Genomic DNA, 23,811 nt, shown 5'->3' on the forward strand with positions numbered 1-23,811 from the left:
AACCTACACTGTACAACTTATAAAAGGCATTCAATGAGGAGCAAGTGGTGGAGGCATACATATATACAAACAAGCAATGGAGGCAGCACATCCTCTAGCTGAATGAGGTCAACTGGTAATGACTGTCTGGCCAAGTGTTGGCAAACGCAACAGCTATTAGTCCCATTTGGACAGCATCAGCTTGACTACTACTAGGTCATCTCTACCAAGGGCGTAGGACACACAGCAATCTGCCTTCCTGAGTTCACAACCTCTTCTGGAAAGAAAGTAAGATGAGTAGAATGGCTAAGTGATGGGTTGCAAAGCAATTTAGTGGGGAAATGGCCATTTGGTTTGACAGACAATTTCTGAAAGACTTAAGTAAGGTTCCTTACACAGAAAAGCCTGCAGCTTCAAAATCTATTTTGCAGATGTGGTAGCTATCAAAATTCTTTTTACAAGAATGAACTTCAGGCTGTCTGCAACAGCCAGCCAGCTCTAAGAGCTGAAGGCAAACTTGTCAGTAAAGATGTTCACATTCTAGGAGGAAAGAGGTTCTTCAAAGGGGTTCAGAGATGAAACATTCCTCTTTGGGAATTAAATGATGAACATGAACTGCTTAAAGCCCACTGGCTGCCTGCCCAACAACCTGCCAATCTTCTACTTGGATCCCAACTCTACAAGCTCCTCAAGGAAGATGCCTTCCCATCCCTTGCCTCCAACCTATTTAGCCGTAATCCCAGTGGTAATCTGTGAAGTCTCAACTGCTAAGGTCCTGTTCTTCAATGTCCCAGAAAAGGAAGTTATGTACTCACCATAATGTTCCATCTGAGTAATTGTACTTCATTTGTCTTCAACCTATGGGATACGGATCCGTATCAGATCCGAGCCGGCAACATTTTCTAGCATCAGCTTCGAGATCCAGACTCCTCCCCTTACCCATAATACACCTCTACTGCCTTCCATCCTCAGATCAAGTTTGCTGAACTTATACTGAGAACCCGACCTGTTAAACATACTTGTGACCTATACTGCAGCCCGTAGGCTGATCATGCACCAAGGTCCGGGGGAAGGATGGTTGAAGACAAATGAAGTACAACTACTCAGATGGAACATTATAGTGAGCACATAACTTCTTTATCTGAAGTAGTTTACTTCATTTGGTCTTCAACCCGTGGAACAGAGTCCCCGGCTACTAAACTCTTGGGGGGCCCTCATGGAAGGATATTCCGGAGCACTGCAGAACCAAAGGATGCTCTCCTCCTGGAAGTCGCATCCAATTTGTAATGAGAAATAAATGTATGAGATGAGGACCAAGTAGCTGCAGAACAAATGTCATCCAAAGACCAAAAAGCCACAGAAATAGTCATGGACCTAGTGGAATGAGGTTTTACCTGACCTGGAGGAGACATGCCTCTGTCCTTAAAGATCTGCAGGATGCATGAAGAAATCCATCTAGCTATAGTGACCTTGGAGATAGGTTTCCCCAAAAAGCAATTGATCAGATTTATGGAAATTTGTGTCCTGTGTAAATAGAATTGTAACTGTCTATGAACATCCAACATGTGGAGTTTGTACTCCATCTTGTTCGCAAAATTGGGAAAAAACACAGGCAAATTAATAGTCTGACTGATACTGACTGGTGATGCCACCTTAGGAAGAAAGGATGGATTGGTTTGAAAGGAAACTCTGTCTTTATGAAAAACCATGTATGGAAGTTTGATGGACAAGGCCTGTAATTCTGAAACCCTTCTAGCAGAGGTAATAGCCACCAGAAAAATTGTTTTCCATGATAAAAGTTTTAGATCTGCAGCTGCGTCAGGCTCGAAAGGCGGAGTGACCACAGCTTGAAGAACCAAAGTAAGGTCCTATGGAGGAACAGGATCTTTGACCGGGGGGCATAACAAAAAGGTGCCTTTGATAAAGGCTTTATACAGTCTGGAAGATGCCAAGGAGGCAGAATTCTCGCCCACATGAAAATGAGAAATGGCAGCCAACTGAACTTTGACAGTAGAAGAACTAGCTCCATGCTGGAAAATATCAGCTAGAAAATCAAGAACAGTGGAAACAGGGGTCGTGAAAGGGTCTAAACTCTTTTGAGAGGCCCAGAAAGAAAAACGTTTCCACTTACTGCAATAAACTTTTCTGGTCGAAGACTTATGAGCAGCTACCAAAGTAGATCTAACCGAGGAGGAGAGTCCAGGAGTCCTAGCAATTACGAGAACTGGGGCAGCCAAGCCATGACGTTCAGGCTATCCAGACTCAAATGAGGCACCCTCGAAGGGTGTGAAATTAAATCCTGAATGGGATCTAGGATCAATGGTGGAGCCAGAAGGTGAGACCAAAGGAAGGGAAACCATACCTGGCGAGGCCAGAATGGGGCAATGAGGATTCACGTTGCTCCCCAGTCGACAAGCTTTCTGCAGAAACCGCAGAATGAGGGGTACTGGCGGGTAAGCATACAAAAGACTGGGAGGCCAAGCATGAACTAGAGCATCTCTGGGGGACTCCCCCGGCAGGGGGTTTAGAGCGAAAAACTTGCTGCACTTCACATTGGAAGGAGATGCAAAGAGATTGCAGCAAGGTTGACCCCACTCGCTGAAGATGTGTTCTGCTACTGACATATTCAGAGACCACTCGTAAGGCATCAGAATGGTCTGACTTAGCTTGTCCGCTAGAATGTTGGACGGTCTCAGAATGTGTGTTGCGATGAGAAAGTGACTGGTGGAGATTGCTCATTCCCACACTCTCATGGCCTCTCGATAAAGGGGGTAAGATCTGGTCCCTCCCTGCTTGTTGATATACCAGACTACTGACATGTCGTCCGACTGAATAGCAACCGCCCCCAGAAGAAGAAAGGCATGAAGGGCCTGCAACGCTAGAAGGACCGCCCTCATCTCTAGGACACTGATATGCAAGCTGGTCTCTATGGGGGATCACAGGCCTTGGACTCTCTTGCCCGAACAATGACCCTCCCCCCCACACGAACTGGGAGCCCTCCGTGGTTTGGGCTGGGGCTGGAACAAAGGATCATCCCTCCGAAATGTCCAGAGAGCTCATCCACCATATGAGGGACGACAGACACACTTGACTTAGTTAGATAGGATAAGTCAATGGCAATTCCAACAGGGAGCACTGAACCGCTAGAGTCCACTGAAGAATCCGCATGTGTAACCGAGCACATAGGAGAAGAGTTTTGGTCACCGCCATCGAGCTTAGGGCCCTCAACACTGATTCTGCCATTGGAAGATGAGAACAGTAGATCAGGAGACATGCATCCTCAAGTTTTGAACTCTCTCCGAGGTCAGGAATATTTTGCACTGAAGAGTATCTATCCTGGCACCAATGCAGTCTATCACCTGTACAGGATCTAGGAGAGATTTGGATGCATTGATTGTGATGCCCAGATGCCGGGCAAGTGTCAGGAAGTAATCCCTGGTTTGGGAAAGTAGATGCCTGATGAGAGCAGTGAGGAGCCAATCGTCCAAGTATGTATAGAATTGAATCCCCTGAAGCCTCAGGTGAACCGCTACAACCACCATCACTTTGGTAAAGACTCTGGGGACTGTGGTGAGACCAAATGGCAGGGCTCAAAATTGGTAACGATTGAATCCTAGCCGGAAGCGGAGGAACCTCCTGGAGCTTCTGTGTATTTTTATGTGAGAGTAAGCATCCTGGAGATCTAATGAGCACATCCAGTCGCTCTCTTGCTGGTACGGCATGATGGACTGTAGAGTGACCATCCGGAACTTCTCTTTGGCAACTGACAGATTCAGGGTAGAGAGGTCCAGAATGGGCCTTAAGTCCCCCGTTTTCTTTGGCACCAAAAAGAACTTGGAGTAGAAGGCCGATCCGGACTGATCTGGGGGGACGGTTTTGATGGCTCATTTTACTAGCAGCTTGAAAACTTACTGTGCTGCTGCCTCCCTTTGCGTGGGTGGTACGTCTGGGAGGTGTCTGGGAGATATGGGGGAACCCATGAAGGGGATAGAGTATCCTCTGGATATGATTTGAAGCATCCAGTGATCCGTTGTTATTGACTCCCATGCCGCTGGGTACAAGGACAATCGTCCCCCGACTGCCTCCAGAGTACAGCATTCACGCAACCCCTCAGGATTGCTGTCTGAGAAAGGTTTTCGAGACCCGAAGTTCCACAGACCCCCTCTGCCTCTGGGCCGGCATCCATTCTGTCCCCCTCTGCCTCTGGGGGAAGAAGAGCCCTGAGTGTCCCGGGAATACTGAGACTTCCAGAACCACATCTTCTTTTGCCCTCTCTGGTTCCGAGAAAAAGAATCTTTGACGGTTAGAGAAGTGGATCCCAACGGCAGACAGTGTCTTCCTGTCCTTCTCACTCTGGACTAATGTCTCCTTGATGGTCTTACCGAAGAGTGCAGAACTGTCATAAGGGGCATTGGCAAATGACGCCTTGAAGGGTTCTGAAAATTGACATAACCTGAGCCAAGCATTACGCCTCATGGACACACTGGACCCAACCGCCCTAGCCGCTCCTTCCATAGCATGGGAGAGGAGTCGCATGGACGTATTAGATACCACTTTTAGAGTGGCCATTCTCGTGGAGAATGAAGCCTTGTCCTCCTGCGATATGGACTTGGGAGGGGACTCCTCCAGCTCCTTTACTAGGTCGTGTTGGAGTCTATTGACATGGGCCAAGTAATTCAGCTCCCTGATCGAAAAGGTAGCTGAAGTGTACACCCGCTTCCCTAGGCAGTCCATCATCCACGACTCCCAGTCAGGAGGGTGGACGGAGGAACTCTCCTGGGCAAGTTCCTTCTTAGTGGCTGCTGCTATCACTATCATGTCTACTCGGGGAGCCCTTATTCCAGGATGGCTTATCAATGGGGGGGGGGGGGCTTAACATTTTATTGGGTCACTTGGGGATAGGCTCCATGGTGTCTGGTTCCTTCCATGCCCACGAGGTGACCAAATCCACCAAAGGATCCACGGGAGGGGACACCCAGGAAGTAGACGGACCAGTGCCAAAAGCCTCCAGGAACTCATCAGAACAGGGTTTGGGGGCAGACTAACCTCCCCGCTGGCACAGGATCTTCATGATGTCTCCAAAGGAGACATCCTCATGAGGTGATCTTGGGGAACCCTCTCCATTATCTAAATCTGTGTTCTCGGTGAGGGACTCAGGGGAGTCCAAGTGCCTTCTCTTGCAAGTATGCTTACGAGGCCCATCCCCAGTGGGGCTCTCCAGGGGGGGGGGGTGCTCGCAAGCCATTTGTTCCTCAGGGGAAACAGTCTGGGGCTCTTCGAGCATGGGCTGTCCCTCTGGTAAGACAATGGGGACAGTACACAGAGCCGAAGCGTCTGGGAGGAGTCCGAGGGGGCAATCTGGGGGTCTTGATCCGAAAGAGAGGTCCCTTTCTACCACACTGTATGCCGAAGGAGAGCGAACTTCCTGGGAAACTAATAAAAAGGCCAGTCTTCCCGGTCCGACGTGAGAATCGGAGCCGGGCCTGAGGTGGACGGAGCTCCGAGGGAAGGAACTTGGCCCAACAAAGTCAGAACCGATGGAAAAGGTTCCACTCCCTCGGATCTGACACCTAAGCTCCGGCTCTGAGAGCGGCTCAGATCTGAGCTGGTCAGATCTGAAATGCCCAAGGCAGCTGTCGGTGTTGAGGAAACAGGTACCACTGGTGCCGACCCCCTGACCAAAGCCAACCTCGGATCAGAGTTCTCCGAAGCCAAAGGTCGGATCGGAAAAGGAAAAATGGGTTGAAAGAAAGAAAGTGAGTTCCCCCCTCCAGAGAGGGGGGGGGGCTGGCAAGACCCCCATCTAGATCTGTGTATAGATAAAGCGCCTCATCATCTTATCTAGATCCATATCCAACAAGGAGCGGGTTTTACCGTGATGAGGCCATGGACTCAGACCTGGCGGGTCAGGGCACCGAGGCCCAAGAGGCTGGACGTGCCTCCTCCGGCTCTGGAGAGAACCTCGGAGATCGGAGCTGAGGGGAGTCATGGTTCCGTGGAGTTTTGCTGGGTGAAGCGAGGTTCGGAGACCTCTTCCTCTTTTCCCTTGTCTTCGACTCTCTCTCTCCATTTCTCTACCTCTCTTCTGCTCCACTACCACAGGCTTAGACACAGGAGTCTGAGTCAAAGCCTGGGAGGGAGGAGATGCCAGAGGAAGAGAGGCGGCCACAGCAGCTGCTGTGAAGAAGACGAGGAAAGAGTCAAAAGGAGGAAAAAGACATTTGAAGGCCAACTTGGTGTTCCTATCCTTTAGGGCACGGGGGTTGAAGCCCACACAGATACTACCATTCCACGCTCAGGTGGGCCACACCCAAGCACAAAACACACAGTGTGTGGCCATCTGCTTGGGAGAGCTTATGGCCACACTCTGTGCAGCGCTTGAAAACAAGCTTTTCTGCCATAATAGAAAGATAGCCTCAGAAAAAACAGGCAAAAATCTTTTTAAATTAGAACACACACAGCTACAGAGAACACTGGGGGGGGGGGGGTAGGGGAAGCTACTACCTACACCACAAAACAAACTACTCAAACTACCTGAAAACCACTAACACTCGACGCAACAAGCGAGAGGGAGAAGAAGGAATACCTACACTAACCTAATCTGACGAAGAGAGAAAGTTTTTTTTTTTTTTTTTTTCTCACAGAACATTTAATAACCCACTGCTAGCTGGAGCGCAGAAGACACGATATGATGCAAATTGCAGAAAACGAGATCTGGGGATGGAAGGCAGTAGAGGTGTATACGGGTAAGGGGAGGAGTCTGGAGCTCGGAGCTGATGCTAGCAAAAGTTGCCGGCTCGGATCCAATACGAATCCGTATCCCACAGATTGAAGACCAAATGAAGTAAACTACTTCAGATCCACGATTCATTACGACCATGCCTTCTCCATCCTACGTCTCAAACTCTGTGAAACTCTCTCCCAAATCCTATGGATCTCTCTTACTCCTCATTCTGTGCACAGCTTAAAAAGCATATCAAATCAGAGTGAAAGAAAATGCTTTCCAAATGGCCACATCACCTAATCGCCCACTCTCCCCTTTCCCTTTCTTGCACCTCTCATTTGTCCATCATTTCATCTCTACATACTAATTAGTCGAAATATCATATGTCTGTACAGGTCGTATGCAGTTATCCTCTATGTGCCTTCTTTTTCCCTACTTTCACTATTCTGAATCGTTTCCTCCCTCGTCACTTTATAATACCAGCTTAATGTCCACACCTCTCTCAGAGTATCCCATCATGTACTTTGTATTGCTGCACTATCACGATTATTTACTTATTATCTTCACACACAGGTCTGCCTATCTTTGAAATATTCATTGTTAATTTACTTATTTATCGTCACTTTTGTTTATCCTTAGACTAAAATATATCCATCTGGATCAGTGCTCTATCCTGGTTACCAAATTTAATAAATTAATAAACTAAATAAAGTTTTGACTTGCACAAGATCAAGATATACCAACATGGCAGCCACATACATCCTGCCAATGGAATAATATACACCTAGATCAAACTAGTGTCTTGGGTATCATGCCAGCAAACAGAAGAGTGGATACTTCTCTGCCTGGATGGAAAAAAGCTTCTACTTAGCAGAACATGTAGGTCAAGTGGAGGACTTCCTGACAGTCTATAACCTCTGAGACACTTCACGGATCAACAGGCCTACAGTTGAGCTGCCATTACTTGAAATGCATAAAGCTGATATGGAAAATACTCACTATAACCAAAGGATGAATGAACTGCCCTGGTCTTCACAGCATCTGGTTTGAAGGTTAGAACATACAATCCACTCCATAGACAGTCATCTGGCTCCATTATTTTCCTCTGGGCAGTAATAAGGTGCAGCTCAGGGGGCTGGAAATGGCTGCCTGTGTAGTACATGCATGAATGAATAAACCAGATCCCTACAGCTCGGAATATGAGATACAGAATCCAGACTCAGCACTGCTTTAACATACATGGACCCTTCCACACACAATGATGGGTCATTCCTTACCATGCCCTAGCCTGAAAAGGCACACAGAATCTGTCTCTTTGGGGAAGGAAATACTACTAACACACTCAGATAGACTATTTCCCAATTTTTTTTTACAATCTCAATGGCTGGGAAATTTCAGTATACGGCTGTCATTTCAGCCAAGCCAGCATTATATGTACTATAAAAACATCAAAAGATTTCAAAAAAGTCAAAATAGCAACATATACAGCATTATATGATGCTGGTTTAGCATACAACTGTTTGAAGTGTTCATCTAGAATCAGAATTTCTCCTGTCAGCTTCTCCAACTAGTCTATTTAAATCTCAGCCAGGCAAGTGACCATAAACTTGTGTAAGTTTAACTTATTGGACTAATACATGTTTGTAGCATGTGCATTATACAACTCAGAATCTTTATCAGCAATATTTAAATGATTAAAACCAAACAGAACTTTGCAATCTAATGTGGAACACCCTCCCCTTCAAACAAATTAAAAAAAAAAAACATCCAGTGTCTGATACCCCTCCATCAAAATATCACTTCCACCCCCTCTATTCAAGAGATAAGAAAAAAAGGGCCTTCAACTTGCAGATGCCAACACCCCCCCAAAGTTCTTTAAGACAACAAAAGCAGAAAAAAAAGTAACGGAATTTGTCTTTATGAAAAGGCATCTGAAGTACCTTTCCTCACCAGCATGTAGAAAAATCTGTATGCAGGACATGGAACTCTCCATTACTCCCCCTAAAACTTTATGCCTGGGGCAACGATTTCCACTGCCCCACCCTTACAATGCTACTGCTGCCTACCTTTATGTTCTACACAGTTTGTTTTAATTTAGTGCAACCCCATCTTTCAATGTGGAGATCACCTTTTTCCCCTATCAACTTGTTAGGGTTTCCTGCTCTGTATATAAAAAGAAATTATGTCTTAACATAACGCTCCATCTGTATTGTTGACCCTCGTTCAGTCATTAGGTATGGATATCAGTTCCGACCTCGGAAACGAGCTGGCCATTTTCCAAGCTCACGTCAGCTTCAAGCTCTTGAGCTAAACTCTTACCCATAATCCCCCTCTCCCTCTTACCTCAGATTGAGTTTGCAAGTCAAAGAAGGTAGAGGCTACCTCTGGTCAAATAACCTAAGAGAGCCGGATGGTGAGATCCACTAGAAACCACAGGAGGGGAAAGGAGGGAGGGTCGTAATGACTGAATGAGGATCAACAATACAGATGGAACGTTATGATAAGACATAACTTCTTTATCTGATATTGTTAATCCTTGTTCATTCCTTACGTATGGGACAGAGTCCACAGCTACATCTATTCCTGGGAGGCTCTCATGGAAAGACATTCCTGAGCACCACAGAACCGAAAGATGCTCTTGTCCCCTGGAGGCCAAATCCAATTTGTAATGATTGATGAACGTATGAGGCGTAGCCCAAGTTGCAGCTGCACAGATGTCATGTAAAGAAGCTCTGGTATGGAAGGCAGCAGAAGTTGCCACCGACCTTGTTGAATGAGCTTTCATGGTAGTAGGCAACGAGATATTGCATTGTGTATAGATGAAGGTCACACAGTCCTTCAACCATCTATCAAATTTGACCTTAGCAAGAGCAGATCCTAATCTAGGTCCAGAAAAGGCCAAAAACAACTGGTCAGATTAACGAAAGAACCTAGTCCTGTTCAAGTAAAATGGATTTGCCTGTGGATATCTAGGGTATGTAGGCAATACTCTCCTCTGTTTGAATGATTGGGAAAGAAAACTGGCAATTCAATGGTTTGATTAATGGACGTTTCCGAGATTACTTTTGGCAAAAATGATGGATTAGTTCTCAGACACTATCTCTATGAAAAATCAAGTATGGACTCTTGATACATAAAGCTTGAAGCTCAGAAATATGTCTGGCAGAAGTAATGGCGACCAAAAACAAGGTTTTCCATGACAAATGCTTGTGGTCGCAAGAAGAGGCTGGTTCGAAAGGTGGCATTGTTAGAGCTTGTAGAACTAATGATAAATCCCACGGTTGAATAGGTTCTCTAAAAGGTGGCTTCAGATGATTCACGCCTTTTATGAAGGTCTTACATAATCTGTGGGACTTGAGAGGAATCTTGGACACCCTCATGAAAATTAGAAATTGCAGCCAAATGAACTCTAATGGTAGAGGCTGATAGACCAGATTGGAAAAAGTCAGCCAGATAGTAAAGTATTATCGACACTGGTGCTGAGAAGGGATCTACTTGTTTATCATTCAGCCAACAGGTAAATCTTTTCCACTTGCTCAGATAAGTAATTCTAGTGGAAGACTTATGAGATGCAATGAGAATGTCACGTACTGGTAAAGAAAGATCATTCTGCCTGGCAATCAAGGGAATTGGAGTAGCCAAGCTGTGAGCTTCAGGCTGTTCAAGTTGGGATGGATCAGGTTCTGTGGATGTGAGATCAACTCTGGGATTGGATGGAGAATCCATGGTTGATCTAGTAGGTGAGGCCAAAGAAAGGGGAACCAAATCTGTTGAGGCCAGTATGGTGCTATGAGGATCACCTTGCTCTTCAACTGATGGGCTTTCTTCAGAAACTGGGGAATGAGGGGAAAGGGTGGGAATGCGTAAAGAAGACCCGAGGGCCAATCATGGACTAGAGCGTCCCTGGGTGACTGTCCCGGAGGGGGAATCAGGGCGAAGTAGTTGCTGCATTTGTCGTTGGTCGGGGATGCAAGAGGTCGCAGCAAGGATGGCCCCAGCAGTGGAAGATGATCCCCGCTATCAAGGGATTCAAGGACCACTCGTGAGGTTGAAGAATGCACCTGCTGAGTCTGTCTATCACGTCGGAACTCCCGTGAATGTGCGTTGCTAAAAGAAAATGGTTGGTAGCTATTGCCCATTGCCATATCCTCATGGCCTCTCAACAAAGGGGGTAAGATTTGGTTCCACCTTGCTTGTTGATGTACCAGACCACCGCCATGCTGTCTGACTGAATCGCAATTGTCCCAGATGGCAGCAGTGGATGGAATGTTTGCAACGTCAGAAGCGCCGCCCTTAGCTCTAGAACATTTATATGCAGATGGGCCTCCAGTTCGGACCAAGTGCCTTGGACTGTCTTGTCCCTGACATAGCCCCCACCCCATCAGGAAGACATCCGTGGTCACTGTGGCCTTGGGCTGTTGGGGGGAGAAGGGGCAAAATCATTGTGACAGATTGTGTGTCATCCACCAATTTAAATCCTGTTTGCACCTGTGGGTTACTCAAATCATGGCTGTAAGAGGATGGTGAAAGGGATACCACTGGGTGAGCAGTAGCCATTGAAGAAGCCTCATGTGAAACCTGGCCAGGGGGACAACGGTGATGGAGGCTGTCATGGAACCCAACAACTGTAGAACTGAGTGAGCCGTGGATTTCTCCCTTGAAAGGACTGGAATCAGTTGTTGCTTCATCCTTAAAATTCTGTGCTCTGGAATAGCAGCTCTGCAGTTCTTTGTGTCCAAGATAACCCCTATGAATTCTGTCGACTGAGATGGGGTGAAATTGGATTTCTGCCAGTTTATGGTTATGCCTAGCCTTTGTGCGGCGAGGAGAGAGTATGCCAGGGCTTCTTCCAGTAGATGTCTGGTGGGAGCGGAAATGAGCCATTCGTCTAGGTATGGAAGTATCTGGAATCCTTGAAGTCACAAGTGAGCTGTGACAACTCCCATGTACTTTGTGAACACTCTGGGGGCTGTAGAGAGTCCGAAAGGCAGTACTCTGAATTGGTAGTGACTGGTTCCCGCATGGAAACTCAGAAATCTTCTTGATGGCCTGTCCACTTTTATGTGGTAGTATGCATCTTGAAGAGTTATCTAGCACATCCAATAGTCTTTTTCCAAAAGCAGGAGGATAGACTGTATTGTGACCATCCGGAATTTTTGTACTCTCACAAACATGTTCAATACACTGAGTTCCAAAATTGGTCTCCAGTCCCTGGTTTTCTTTGGCACCAAAAGGAGTCTTGAGTAGAATCCGGATCCTATCTGGTCTGGAGGGACTATTTGGATGACTCTTTTTTTAGCAACTTTTCTTTGACTGGGTGGAACGTCGGGAAGGTTTTTTGAAAGGACAGGACAAAGATCAAAGGGGATATGATAACCTCTGGTTATAATCCTTTGTACCCAAGAATCGGTGGTGATGGTTAGCCAGGCAGAAGGGTACAAGGAGAAACGTCCCCCAACTACCTCCATAGGAAAGGAGGTGGGCGCTCTTCAGGAGCGCTGGTAGGACTGGCCAGGGAAAGAATCCCTGGAACCCTGGTTACGTGGACCCCCTCTGCCCCGAAAGGAGCGTCTTCCCTGTGAGTTTCCCCCTATGCCTCTAGGGGAGAACATGGCCTGTGTGTCACGGAAAGGACCCTGAGATTTCTTGAACCATATCTTCCCACTCTTTTGATTTTGAGAGAAAGCACATTGAGGGGAAGAACAACAGACACCTACGGCAGAAAGGGTCTTACCGTCCTGTCAGACACGGCACCAGCCAAGGTTTCAGATAGCTCAGAAATCAGATCCCGTTGAAGCCTGGTAAAGTGTGCCATATAATTCAGGCGCCTGATAGTAAAGGTCGCTGATGCAAAGGTGTGCTTCCCTATCCTGTCCAGGGCCCGGGACTCTGTTAGGCGGATGGACAGTCTGGCTTTCTTCTGCCAGATCCTTTTTTGTTGCGGCCGCCACCGCCAAAGCATCCACAGGAAGACCTCTTGACCAATGGGGAATTGTGACAGGATGGAACAAAATCTTATCTGGCCTCCGGGGAATAGCTTTGACAGTGTCAGGTGCCTTCCAAGCACGCTGCATGATAAGCCAGACAAGTTCATCGGCAGGTGGAGTAACCCAGGAGGTAGGGGGCTGGACGCGAAAGGCATGCAGGAACACAGATTCCTCAGTGGTCGGATTAGAGGACTGACAGTCACCTCTCTGTTTCAGGATTTCGAGGACATCACCAAAGGATACATCAGAAGCTGACCGAGGGGGATCCTTCCCCCTCATCAAAATCTGTGTCTTCAGTGAGGGACTCCTCTGTAGAGTCCATGTGCTTCCTCTTAAACAAACTTTTCCGGTGGACTTCCTCAGCGGGAGAAGCTGGGGAAGACAGTGGAAAAGGAGTTTCCTGTGGGAATATGTCCTGAGGCCCTTACACCCAGTGTTCGCTCGGTGCGACTTGTGAAATCAGTGTACCAGAGGAGTGCAGAGGGATAGACAGTCCAGTATCTCCAGCAGCAGCAAAAGCCTTCTCCATCAGTTGGAAGGCTGGTCCACCTGAAGAGGAGTGAATGTCTAGGACAGGGGTCACCCCTCCCCTAAGTGGCTCAGCCTGCCGTCCCAGAGTCCCTGGATGGCTGTGGAGCAGCAAACTATGCGTTTCACAACTGACATCCTGGGTCGTAGCAAAACTTTCCTGCCATGAAGGCAACTGCGGTTCCTTAGTGAGATCCATAAAGGGAACCGCAGAAGGGGAAGACTGTGCTATATCCATGGACTTCAAAGGCAATGAAAGAGGAGGGGTCTTTGGAGATGGGTGATCACCTCCCAAGGAAGGATAGTTCCTGGGGGGGGGGGGGGGGGGGATACCTCTGGTCAAGAGCACCTGATCCACAAGATGCAACACGTCGTGTTCGGAAAGGCTTCTAGTGGACCTCACGGAAACTGAGGGAGAAACAGGTCTGTCCACCGAAGAGGCAAATTTGGTGCCCATCTCACCTGTCCGCACAGAGAACAACAGTGCCGAGAGAGACTGGACTACGGGTGTCTGCACCGAAGAAGTCATCGGTGCCGAGGTCATGGTCTGCACCGAGATAGGTATCGGTGCCGAAGTGGCTGTCGGTACCGAAGCTGGAACCGACAAAACTGGAGTCAATAAAGACGTCATTTCCGAGTAAGTTGTCGGAGCCGACGTGGTCAAGGTCTGTGCCGACTGAACGGTCGGTGCCAACACAGTGGTAATAGTCTGAACCGAGGAGCCCCTTGGTGCCGATATAGTGAAGGCTGCAGGAGAAGACAGAGCCGAGATCTATAATGGAGCCGAAGGCCTCAGTGCCGAAGGTCTAGGCACCGAAAGCACTGGGGCTGCCTGAGTGAGTTCCGGAGCCGAAACTTTAGCCTTTTTAGGTTTTGGTTGGTGGGAGTCCCCAGCCGGGGATGAAGGCAAAGATTTAGCCTTGGTAAGAATATCCAAGATTTTCTTATGGGCTCTAGGAGGGGTTGAGACCTCAGACCAAGAAATAGCCTCTGAAAAGGGAGATTTAAGAAGTCCCTTCAGCAACAGCTTGTTTTTCCTTTCCAACAAAGTCCTATTTGAAAAGTTTTCACAGATAGTACAGGGCGGGTCAACAGATAAGTGGGACGCCCCCAAACAATAAACACACAGAGTATGCATCAGAAGTAGGTAGTTTGTGTCCACAATCAGACCACCGTTTAAACCCCGGACTACCTTTCTTATCTGCCAATATAGCAAGTTAGATAGCAGAAAAAGGTACCAGCAATGATACAAAAGAATACCTGAAGGTATGAGAAAAAGGGAAAGATTACCAACGATGGTAAGGGGAGACTACCTCGTGGTAAAAAGGTAAAGAAAGAGAAAAAAAACCTGAAGAAAATATGGTCGCTAGATGCTATAGGGTAAGAGACAATGAAATAGAAACTTTTCTGACAGAAAAGTAATATAAATGACTAATAAACAACAAATAATTGTACTTAGCTCAAGAGAAGCAGCTTGACACGACCGAATGGCAATGTGGCAAACGAAATCTGAGGTAACAGGAAGACGGTGATTGTGGGTAAGAGTTTAGCTTGAGAGTTTAAAGCTGATGCGAGCTTGGAAAATGGCCGGCTCGGTTCCGAGGCCGGAACAGATACCCATATGTAGGGAATGAATGAAGATTAACAATATCACATCAACTGTTTCCTCCACTTTCTCATATCAACCCTGATGATTGTACTATAATGCCATAATAAGTCTATGTCTTTATTCAACTCCTAAATTGCATTATAATTATGACAAGTTGTGTGCGACAGTAAACTGTAATTAACTATCTACTGTAAACACCTCACACGCATTCTTCCTTCAGTTATGTTAACTTTTTTTTTTTTTTTTAACCACAAAATCTTTTTTCTATATTTCACTGTATTGAGAAATTTTGGGCCTCCGCTGAAAAGGGTCTCTCTCATGCTCGGGTCAGACTATCTCAGTTTCTAAATGTACAATAAAAATAAATCACCTTTCTCTGTTCCTTGTTGCATCCTAGATGAACCTTATCCAGGTTAGAAGTGTGGCATCTGAATTATTACATACCCTTGTGAGACTCAGTACAAGATCTGTTAATACCTTTTACACCGAGTGCCAAGTTATCTCAGTACCAGAGACAATGGGACAGAACTGCAGCTGCCAAAATAACATGGCTGCCCTGATACTTATGTGTTAGCATATTAATTGCACTAATGCAATTTACTTTTCAAATGAAAGGCAAAAGGAACTTGAAACAACTTGTTACTCATTAGAATGCCACCTCCCTACCAGTGATAAAACAATATATGTCTGAGCAGTTATTGCAACCCACTGTAACTACTCCGATTGGTGCACCTGCTGTGGAAATTGCATTAGCACTGAAAATTCCCACTACGAGAAAAAAGATTCTGCAATTACCTGCATAAGTGTCTAAGGGTAAGGGTGTCCAATGACTAACTATGTGAAGCTTGAAATGGAGGAAGAGGTTGCATTCAGAGTACAGAAAGGGATGTTTGTGTCAGTGCCATGTGGAAGGGTGCATGATCACAACGCTGTAGAAAACTATGACGGGCAATCCTTTTGCAATTGCTCATAGGTTGGTACTATGCTATCTGCCCTAGGGCCTAAACAAGCCTAGCCATAACAATTCCCTGGATATTTCTTCCAATATTTACTTCCCTGGACCTCTGTCTAGCAGGGCGACTGACATGATCCATGGGGTGAATTTCCTATCTCCCATCCAATCATCAAGGTTTCTTTTGAAGAAAGGCAAGGAGGCGCTTTGCTTGACATATATGGGCAGTCTGTTCCAGAGTACGGGGAGTTCCTGGGTCAGGAACCTATCCCTCTCCAGCATGTTTTGTTCATTGTGATGACGAGCTTTAGATCCCTGGCGTGTGTGGCTCTGAGGGATTGGGATTTCTTTAAGTGGAGCATGTCCAACAGCTCAGGGTTTGACATGGCCTTGTATGTTAAGCAGAGATTGCCTCTGAGTAGACGATATGCCACAGAGTATAGCTGGAGTTTTTTTAGACGGTCAGCATATGGCATCTGCTTAAGGCCTGTGATTCTTTTAGTGAGGTATTTCTGCGGCCTTTCCAGCTGTTGCAGAAGTCTTGTGAGGTACATACCAAACTGGACATTATACTCTATAATGGGTCTAATGAGGGATGAGTACAGTGGGACAATGGCCTCCTTTTTTCTAGATGAAAAGCCCTTAGTGATGAGGTGTGCCACGTAGGATTTTCTGACTGTTGTGGCGATGTGGTTATTGAAGGTGAGACCACTGTCCACCTGTGTCCCTAAGTCTCTCATCACACTTTCAGTGTTTAGTGTACTGCCACCTATGTGGTAATTTATGGGTATATGTTTTTTCCCCAAAAGGGATAACTATACATTTCTTGGCATTAAGCTTGAGCCCATGGCTCTGGCACCAAGCATCTGTTTCTGTAAGGCCCTTTTGTAGAATATCCACATCATTTGGGGATTCAATAATGGCTCCCAGTTTGCAATCGTCTGCGAACTTTGTTAGCCAGAGTCCCTTAGTGTTGGCCTGTACGTCAAAGAAGTAGATGCCAAACAAGTGCGGTCCCATGACTGAACCCTGAGGTACTCCACTTGTCTGGAGCTGGACTTGGAGTCTGCTACTTTTACAGTCTGGGTTCTGTCAGTAAAATAAAACAAATTAATTAAATTAAAACTACAATTAATTAATAAAATAAACTCAGAAAATGACTGGAAAACAGGGAATGAACTTGTATAAGGATTTTCTCAAGGAAAAAACAACAGGACTCTAGACATAAAAAAAAAACCAACAGAAACAGTGTGGTTTATGACAAAGCATATAAATCTATTTGTAACTAGAAAAAAGGATTACTTTGTGATAATAATGATGAAGTTAACACCATCAAACCTACTGACCACACTGTCCTTCAACCATATCTGACCATCTAATCCAAAAGCAGTGGTGTTGTACTCCCCTGTACCATTCAATGTGGGGGCTCTGACTCCATAATATTGTTTAGGTTCATAGGTTTATACTACGCTATCTGCCCTAAGGCATTTATAAGCCTAGCCCAAAGTTTTGTGGCTTACGCCACCCCTTATATGAAAAAATACTGTGCCCATTAGTTTGTTGTGCCTCTGTCCAGCAGTGACACAGAGATGATTCCCGGGGTAAACCTACGATCTCCCATCCACAGGTCAAGATTCCGCTTGAACAGAGCCAGCGAGGTGCTCTGCCTCACATGGACCGGGATTTTATTCCACAGCATAGGGAGTCTCTGAGTGATAAATCTATCCCTCCAGCACGTCCTATTTATATTCGTGCTAAGGTTTAAGTCGCTTTCTCTAGTGGTTTTGGTGGATTTGGATTTTTTGAGGTGGAGCATGTCCATTAATTCCGGGCTGGACATGGCCTTGTATGTCAGGCACATGTCACCTCTGAGCAGACGGTATGCGACTGAATAGAGCTGGAGTGTCTTCAATCTGGCAGCATATGACAGATTTTGGAGTCCCTTTATCCTTTTGGTGAGGAACTTTTGGGGTCTCTCCAATTGCTGCACATGTCGGGTGCGATACATCCCGAATGGGGCATTGTACTCTATCATTGGTCTGATAAGTGAAGAGTACAGGGGAACAATGACCTCACTAGATCTGGATGTGAATCCCTTCATGATCAGGTGGGCAATGTAGAAGGTCTTTCTAACCACTTTAGCAACGTGAGTGTCAAAAGAAGGCCACTGTCAACCTGGGTCCCCAGGTCCCTGATAACCTCTTCTGTGCTTAGTGGATTGCCACCTATATGGTAGCTTGGGGTTACCTTGTTTTTCCCGAAGGGTATGACTATACATTTTTTGGCGTTTAACTTCAGGCCATGGCTCTGGCACCAGCTATCTGTTTCCGTGAGTCCCTTCTGAAGGACATCCGTGTCCAATGCACTTTCCTCTATGGCGCCCAGTTTGCAGTCGTCTGCAAACTTTGTCAGCCAAAGTCCTCCCATGTTGGCCTGTACTTCTGAGAAGTAGATGCCGAACAATAGGGGGCCAAGGACCGAGCCCTGTGGGACACCACTTGTGACCGGCTTGGAGTCTGACATAGTACCAGCAACTCTAACCCTGTGGGTTCTGTCCTTAAGCCAGTTTGCAACCCATCTTGTGACATATGGGTTTACATTTAAGCTGGTAAATTTTTCTACAATACCAGAGTGGGGTATTGTGTCGAAAGCCTTTGCAAGGTCAAGGTAGGCTGTATGGACCGCCTTTCCCCTCATCAATGGCCTTGGTGACTGTTTCGAAGAAGTCGACCAAGTTCAAAAGGCATGATCTGCCCTTGATGAAGCCAAACTGGGTCGAGTCCAATGTCTGCAAGTTCCCTATATCTTTGTTTATGAGCTCCATTATGATCCTCTCCATAGCTTTGCAGACTAGACTTGTTAAGCTTATGGGGCGGTAATTACCAGGGTCTGTAGAGGCACTGCCTTTGTGGAGTGGGACCACAGTTGCCGTACGCCACTCCTTGGGCACGTATCCTGTGGTAAGGCTGAGATTAAACAGCTGCCTTATGTGCGGGTTTAATTCCTCATTTAGCTCGTGTAGCACACAGCCGGGGACACCATCCGGTCCCATTGATGCTGTGTTTTTAGCTTTAGAGAGAGCAGCTTTCACCTGCGCATTTGAGATGTCTGGGAGGCTACACTCTGCTGGGATAGTTATCTCTCCTTTAGGGGAGAGGGTGAAGTTTGCACTGAACCTGTCTGCCAGTATGTTGGCAATGTCTGTGGGTTCAGTGATTTTTGTATCATTTTGGACTAATTCTGAGCATATCTGGGAGTTTCCACCCAGGTTCCTAACATAGCTGAAAAAGGCCTTATGATTGTCCTCTGAATCCATGGCAATGTTTCTCTCAAAATTGGCCTTAGTTGATTTTATGAATGCTCGTATTTGTTTTACTAATAATGATCAGGGGTGACTTCCCTTTTATGGATTTTGTTCTATCATGTAATAGCTTTCTTCTCTTATTGTAAAGTTTGTTAATGGCTGGGGTCCACCAGACTGGACGTTTGCCCTTTGTGGAAAGAGTCTTGGTTTTATTTGGGATTGCCTGATCCATGCAGTCCTGGAGGTGTTCATAGAAGGCATTTGTAAAGGCTTCCGCAGCTTGGGTTGTGGTTTCCACTGGCTCAGGGGCCTTGAAGGATACCACACCAGTCTTGAGTAGTGTGAAGTTTGCTTTAGAGAAGTTCTTCACTGTGGTCTTTTTGTTTGGGGTGGGGCGGATGTGGATTTCCAGTGAGATTAGTTTATGATCAGATCTCACCAATGAGGGATATACTTCCGGTGTGGAGCATTTTGTCCCCATGTTTGTGATAATGAGATCTAGTATATTTTCTCCTCTCGTGGGAACAGTGACTAGCTGTTCCATGGTATTTGAATTTATGAACTCCAGGAACCGTTGGGCTAGAAAGTTAGGGCTTGAGTAATGTTCCAAGTCTATATTCGGGTAGTTGAAGTCACCCAATATGATGGTGTTTGGAGATACATTTATACCCTCCAGTGTCTTCAGGAAGGCTGTGTGGGGTTCCTGAGTTTGAGAGGGTGGCCTGTAGCATGCTACAATTTGTAGAGCAGTTTTGCTTATGGTTAGTTGCACCTGGATGGTTTCCGAAGCTTCGTGCATTGCCACTAACCTGGAGGTGTGGGTATCCTTTATGAATATGGATACACCCCCTCCTTTTGTGGTGTGGTCCAGGTTTTGGGGCCGGAACGCATGATATGAGGTAAAACCTAATAGTGCCGGGGTGCTCTCAGGAGCCTTGAACCAGGTTTCAGTTACAGCACAGACATCGATGTTTCTAAATGTATTAGACTAAAGATCACACCAACTACGAAAAAAGTAATTGCATTTATCCTCTATGAGCTGCTATGACCTTGGATGTAGTACATTTAAAGACTTTTTGAGGGTGGTGAGGGTTGGCTCCCACACAGAAGCTTACAAAAAAGATGTAATGTCAGATAAGATTTTTTTTTAACTGTACTGCAGTTCCAGCCAGGAAGCACTCACGGCAGACTAGGCTCAGTACATTTGCCTTCAATACATTTTATAAGACCTAATAATGGCAGGAGACCCATGTTGAAATATGCAATTCCACAGAGCCAAAACACCTCACAGCTGCACAATGCTAGAGAACACAGTGGCAGACATATGTTGCTGTTATTGTTTAATTTATACTGCTTAAGCTCTGTGCAGCAATAAGGAAAGCTGCAGAGAAAAAAAATGCAAACAGCAGTACACTACCTGAAAGCACTGTGGAAAATGCTGCCGTTATATAAGTAACTTACATAGGTTCACAGGTGTGCACTAGGCTAATGAACACTGGGGCATTTTTACGTCTAGCCATGTATTTCAAATTTCTGACAGGTTCTGATGTCCCTGGTAGGGTAAAGCAGGGGTTTGGGAAATGAACATTTATCATCTGCCTGTGTCCATTTCCAATACCCCATCCAGTTGTTTAAGTTACACTTGAATTGGCTTAGGGAGGAACTCACATGGATAGGGATCCATTCTCACAAAAGGGATAGTCTGTGGATATATACTTGTCTCTCCAGTAGGTTCTTATATCACAGGCAAGGTTCAAGTCTTCAGAAAGTACAGGTTGCTAAAGTAAACTTACCATGACAGTAGATGTTCGAATGACCACTGCTGCAGTAGTCTTAGCTACATGGGCTATATCCAGCAAAGTATATAACAGCTGGTTAGCTTCCAAAGCTTCAGGGTACATTCCATGTTCTCAAACCAACAGGCAAACTCAAGCGGAGCTGCTTAAAAACACAGGTTTGAATACGAAGTCCTTCAGATCTTTCATGCCAACTTAGAGAGGGGAAGCTGAGCCCTGAGAGGACATAATTAAGAGAAAAAAATATACTAGATATAGATATATGCATATATGTGCACTCACACACACACACACACACACACACACACACACACACACACACACACACAATGGCATAATCAAAAAACAAAAAGGGGGGATGGAGAGAGGGAGTGGCAGTGATAATTTGAAAATCTACTGCTATGGTAAGTTTACTTACAAAACTCGATGTTTGCCATAGTAATCACTGCTGTAGTAGCCTTAGCTGTATGAGTAGAATGCCCTAGTTTTCTACATTTGGGAGGAGGAAGGGTAGGGTCCAGGTGCCGCTAGAGAATGGTCCTAGAAAATCTAGATCAGACCTAGAGAAAGAATCAAGCTTGGAGTGGTATGTAAAAGTATGTACAGAGAACCAAATGACTGCTTCTAGAATATGTCTAGAATCTATTCCTTTTCAAAAAAGCCATAGAAGCAACCAAGGTCCTGGCAAAGTGGCCCATGACCTTACCTGGAATAGTTTTCTTGTGATGAGAATAACAAAAGGTAAGCGTCTGAGACAACCATTTGGAACTTGGAAGACCCCTTGATCTAGCTTCCACTTGCAAGGGTCTGTCATTGTCCTGCTTAGCTTGTCTGCCACACAGTTTAGGTGTTATGGGGATATAGGATGCCACTACAGTTAAAACTGTGTTGTGAAGGCATACTCCAAGCCAACATGGCTAACTGTCTGCAATGAGGGTAAGACCTTGGTCCACCAGCTTGCTAATATTCCACGACTGTCGAATTGTCTGTAACAACATGAAGAGGTCCAGGAGACCAAAGATAATTCAAATAGCTGAGTGCCTTTGCTTAGAGCAAGCATCTCTTATTTATGTGCTTGCGTCTATCCATGGTGTCCTAAGCACCTTGCATTTTTATCCTTCCTGAAACTGCTTCTCAAGCAAAGCCCGAGGTGTCTGTGGTCACTGATCCTTTGAGGAGGGGGGGGGGTCTGGATTTAGGAATATTTGCTGTCTCCACCAAGTGCTTTCTCTTCTGATAAATCCCACGACCGGGATTTGAAATGAAAATGGGCGCTGGTGCTGGGATCAGACTGAGTTCAAATACCACTGTATCTTCCTCCCGTGGTATCTTGCCAGGGTTATCAAGAGCATCATAGATGACATGACACAAAATCCTGATGTACTCCCTTGAAGTGACCACAGTTTCTGAGTGGAAAACTCCTAGAAATAAAATGCAGGTATAGATCTTTTTTTTCCTGTGGGAAAAAAGTTCTTTGAACAGAGGTTTCCAGCAAACACCCCATGAACATAATCCTGTGTAATGGAGTCGAAAAAGACTTTAGAATGTTCTCTTAGAAACCTAGCTTGTGTAAAAGATATCTCTTCCAAGTGAAGGATTCTTAATATTTTAAAAAAGACTCTGCAAAGGCAAGCAAGTCGGCTAAGTATGGAAAAAATATGGATACCCTGTAGCCTACAATGAGTTACAATTGGAGCTAGACACTTTGAATACTCTTTGGTGCAGTGGATAGTCCAAAGGGTAAGGCAGAAAACTGATAATGTGATCCAGACTCTCAAAACATTAAGAAACACCTGAGCTATGGATGATTAGGGACGTGATAAGCATCTGTTAATTCTAGTGCTCTGAAGAAACTTAAATGAGGAAGAAGGTAAAATAGGATTGTGAAGTGATAGTAATTTGAACTTGGGCACTATTGCAAATTGGTTTAGGAAACAAAGATTCAGAACTGGTCTCCGTGTATTTTCTTATTTAGCACCAAAAACACCCTTGAATAAAAATGCTTCCCAATCTAGAAAGAAGAAACTAGTTCTATCACCCCCTGAGGCAGCATGTTGAAGGACAGGGGGGAAACTAGGAGTCTTATCTGGTGGAACAGGAATTACCCCCCTGGAAAGGAGGAATTTCCTCCCACTGCCATCTCAAAACCCATTTGTCTGAAATTGTGTGCTGCCACTGAAAGAAGTGGAGATTAACTTTCTGGAAAGGAAAAGGGACCACCAAGGTGGGAGAGAGGACAAGGTGTCATATTTATTCTGATTTGCTGGACTACCCTTAGTTTTGGGGGGTTCCAGTTTTCTTTTTGGAATCCCCTTCCCATTTCTTTTTATTACAAAAGAAACTATGTACTCACCATAATGCGTTTATTTATATTATCTGATAATGTCAACTTTCATTCATTCCTAAACATGTGGATTCGGATCTGATCCTTGGATCTGACTTAGCTGCTTTTATACAGCTTGTTGCTGCTGCAAACTCTCAAGCTCCTCCCTTACACATAATGATGTAGTCCTCCTCCATACCTCAAGATCTTGTTTGCTGCTTTATTACTGCTAAATAACAATGTAAGAAATAATTATTATATGAGAAACCACTATGTGGAGCTCAAAAGGAGGAACTCTGGTTCTTCCAGGTTTCCTCTTGTTCTTCCAGTAGTCATAAACCAGAAAGGTAGGGGGATGTAGGGTGGGGAGTTGAGGAAGAATGAAAATGGACAACAGAGACGGAATGTTATGGTGAGTACATAACTTCTTTAGCTGATTATGCCAATTTTCATTCATTCTTCAACATGTTAGACAGATTTCCCACCTACCTGAATCCCGTGTGGACTCTAAGAAAGAATATTCCAGAGTACTGTTCAGCCCAAAGCTGCTCTTCCCCTAGAGACAATATTAACTTCGTAATAAAAGTTTGAGATTTACCCCAAGTGACT

At 45.5% G+C, this 23,811-nt stretch overlaps 1 protein-coding gene across 1 annotated transcript in view; it reads right to left on the reverse strand.

Annotated features, from left to right (window-relative positions):
• RDX (radixin) overlaps window positions 1-23,811 on the reverse strand; it is a 1,792,353-nt gene that overhangs the window by 26,807 nt on the left and 1,741,735 nt on the right. The window lies entirely within an intron of this gene.

This window comes from Protopterus annectens, chromosome 5.part0 (genome assembly GCF_019279795.1).
Source record: "Protopterus annectens isolate FY-2018-M chromosome 5.part0, PAN1.0, whole genome shotgun sequence".
In the NCBI taxonomy this organism is placed as follows: Eukaryota; Metazoa; Chordata; order Ceratodontiformes; family Protopteridae; genus Protopterus; species Protopterus annectens.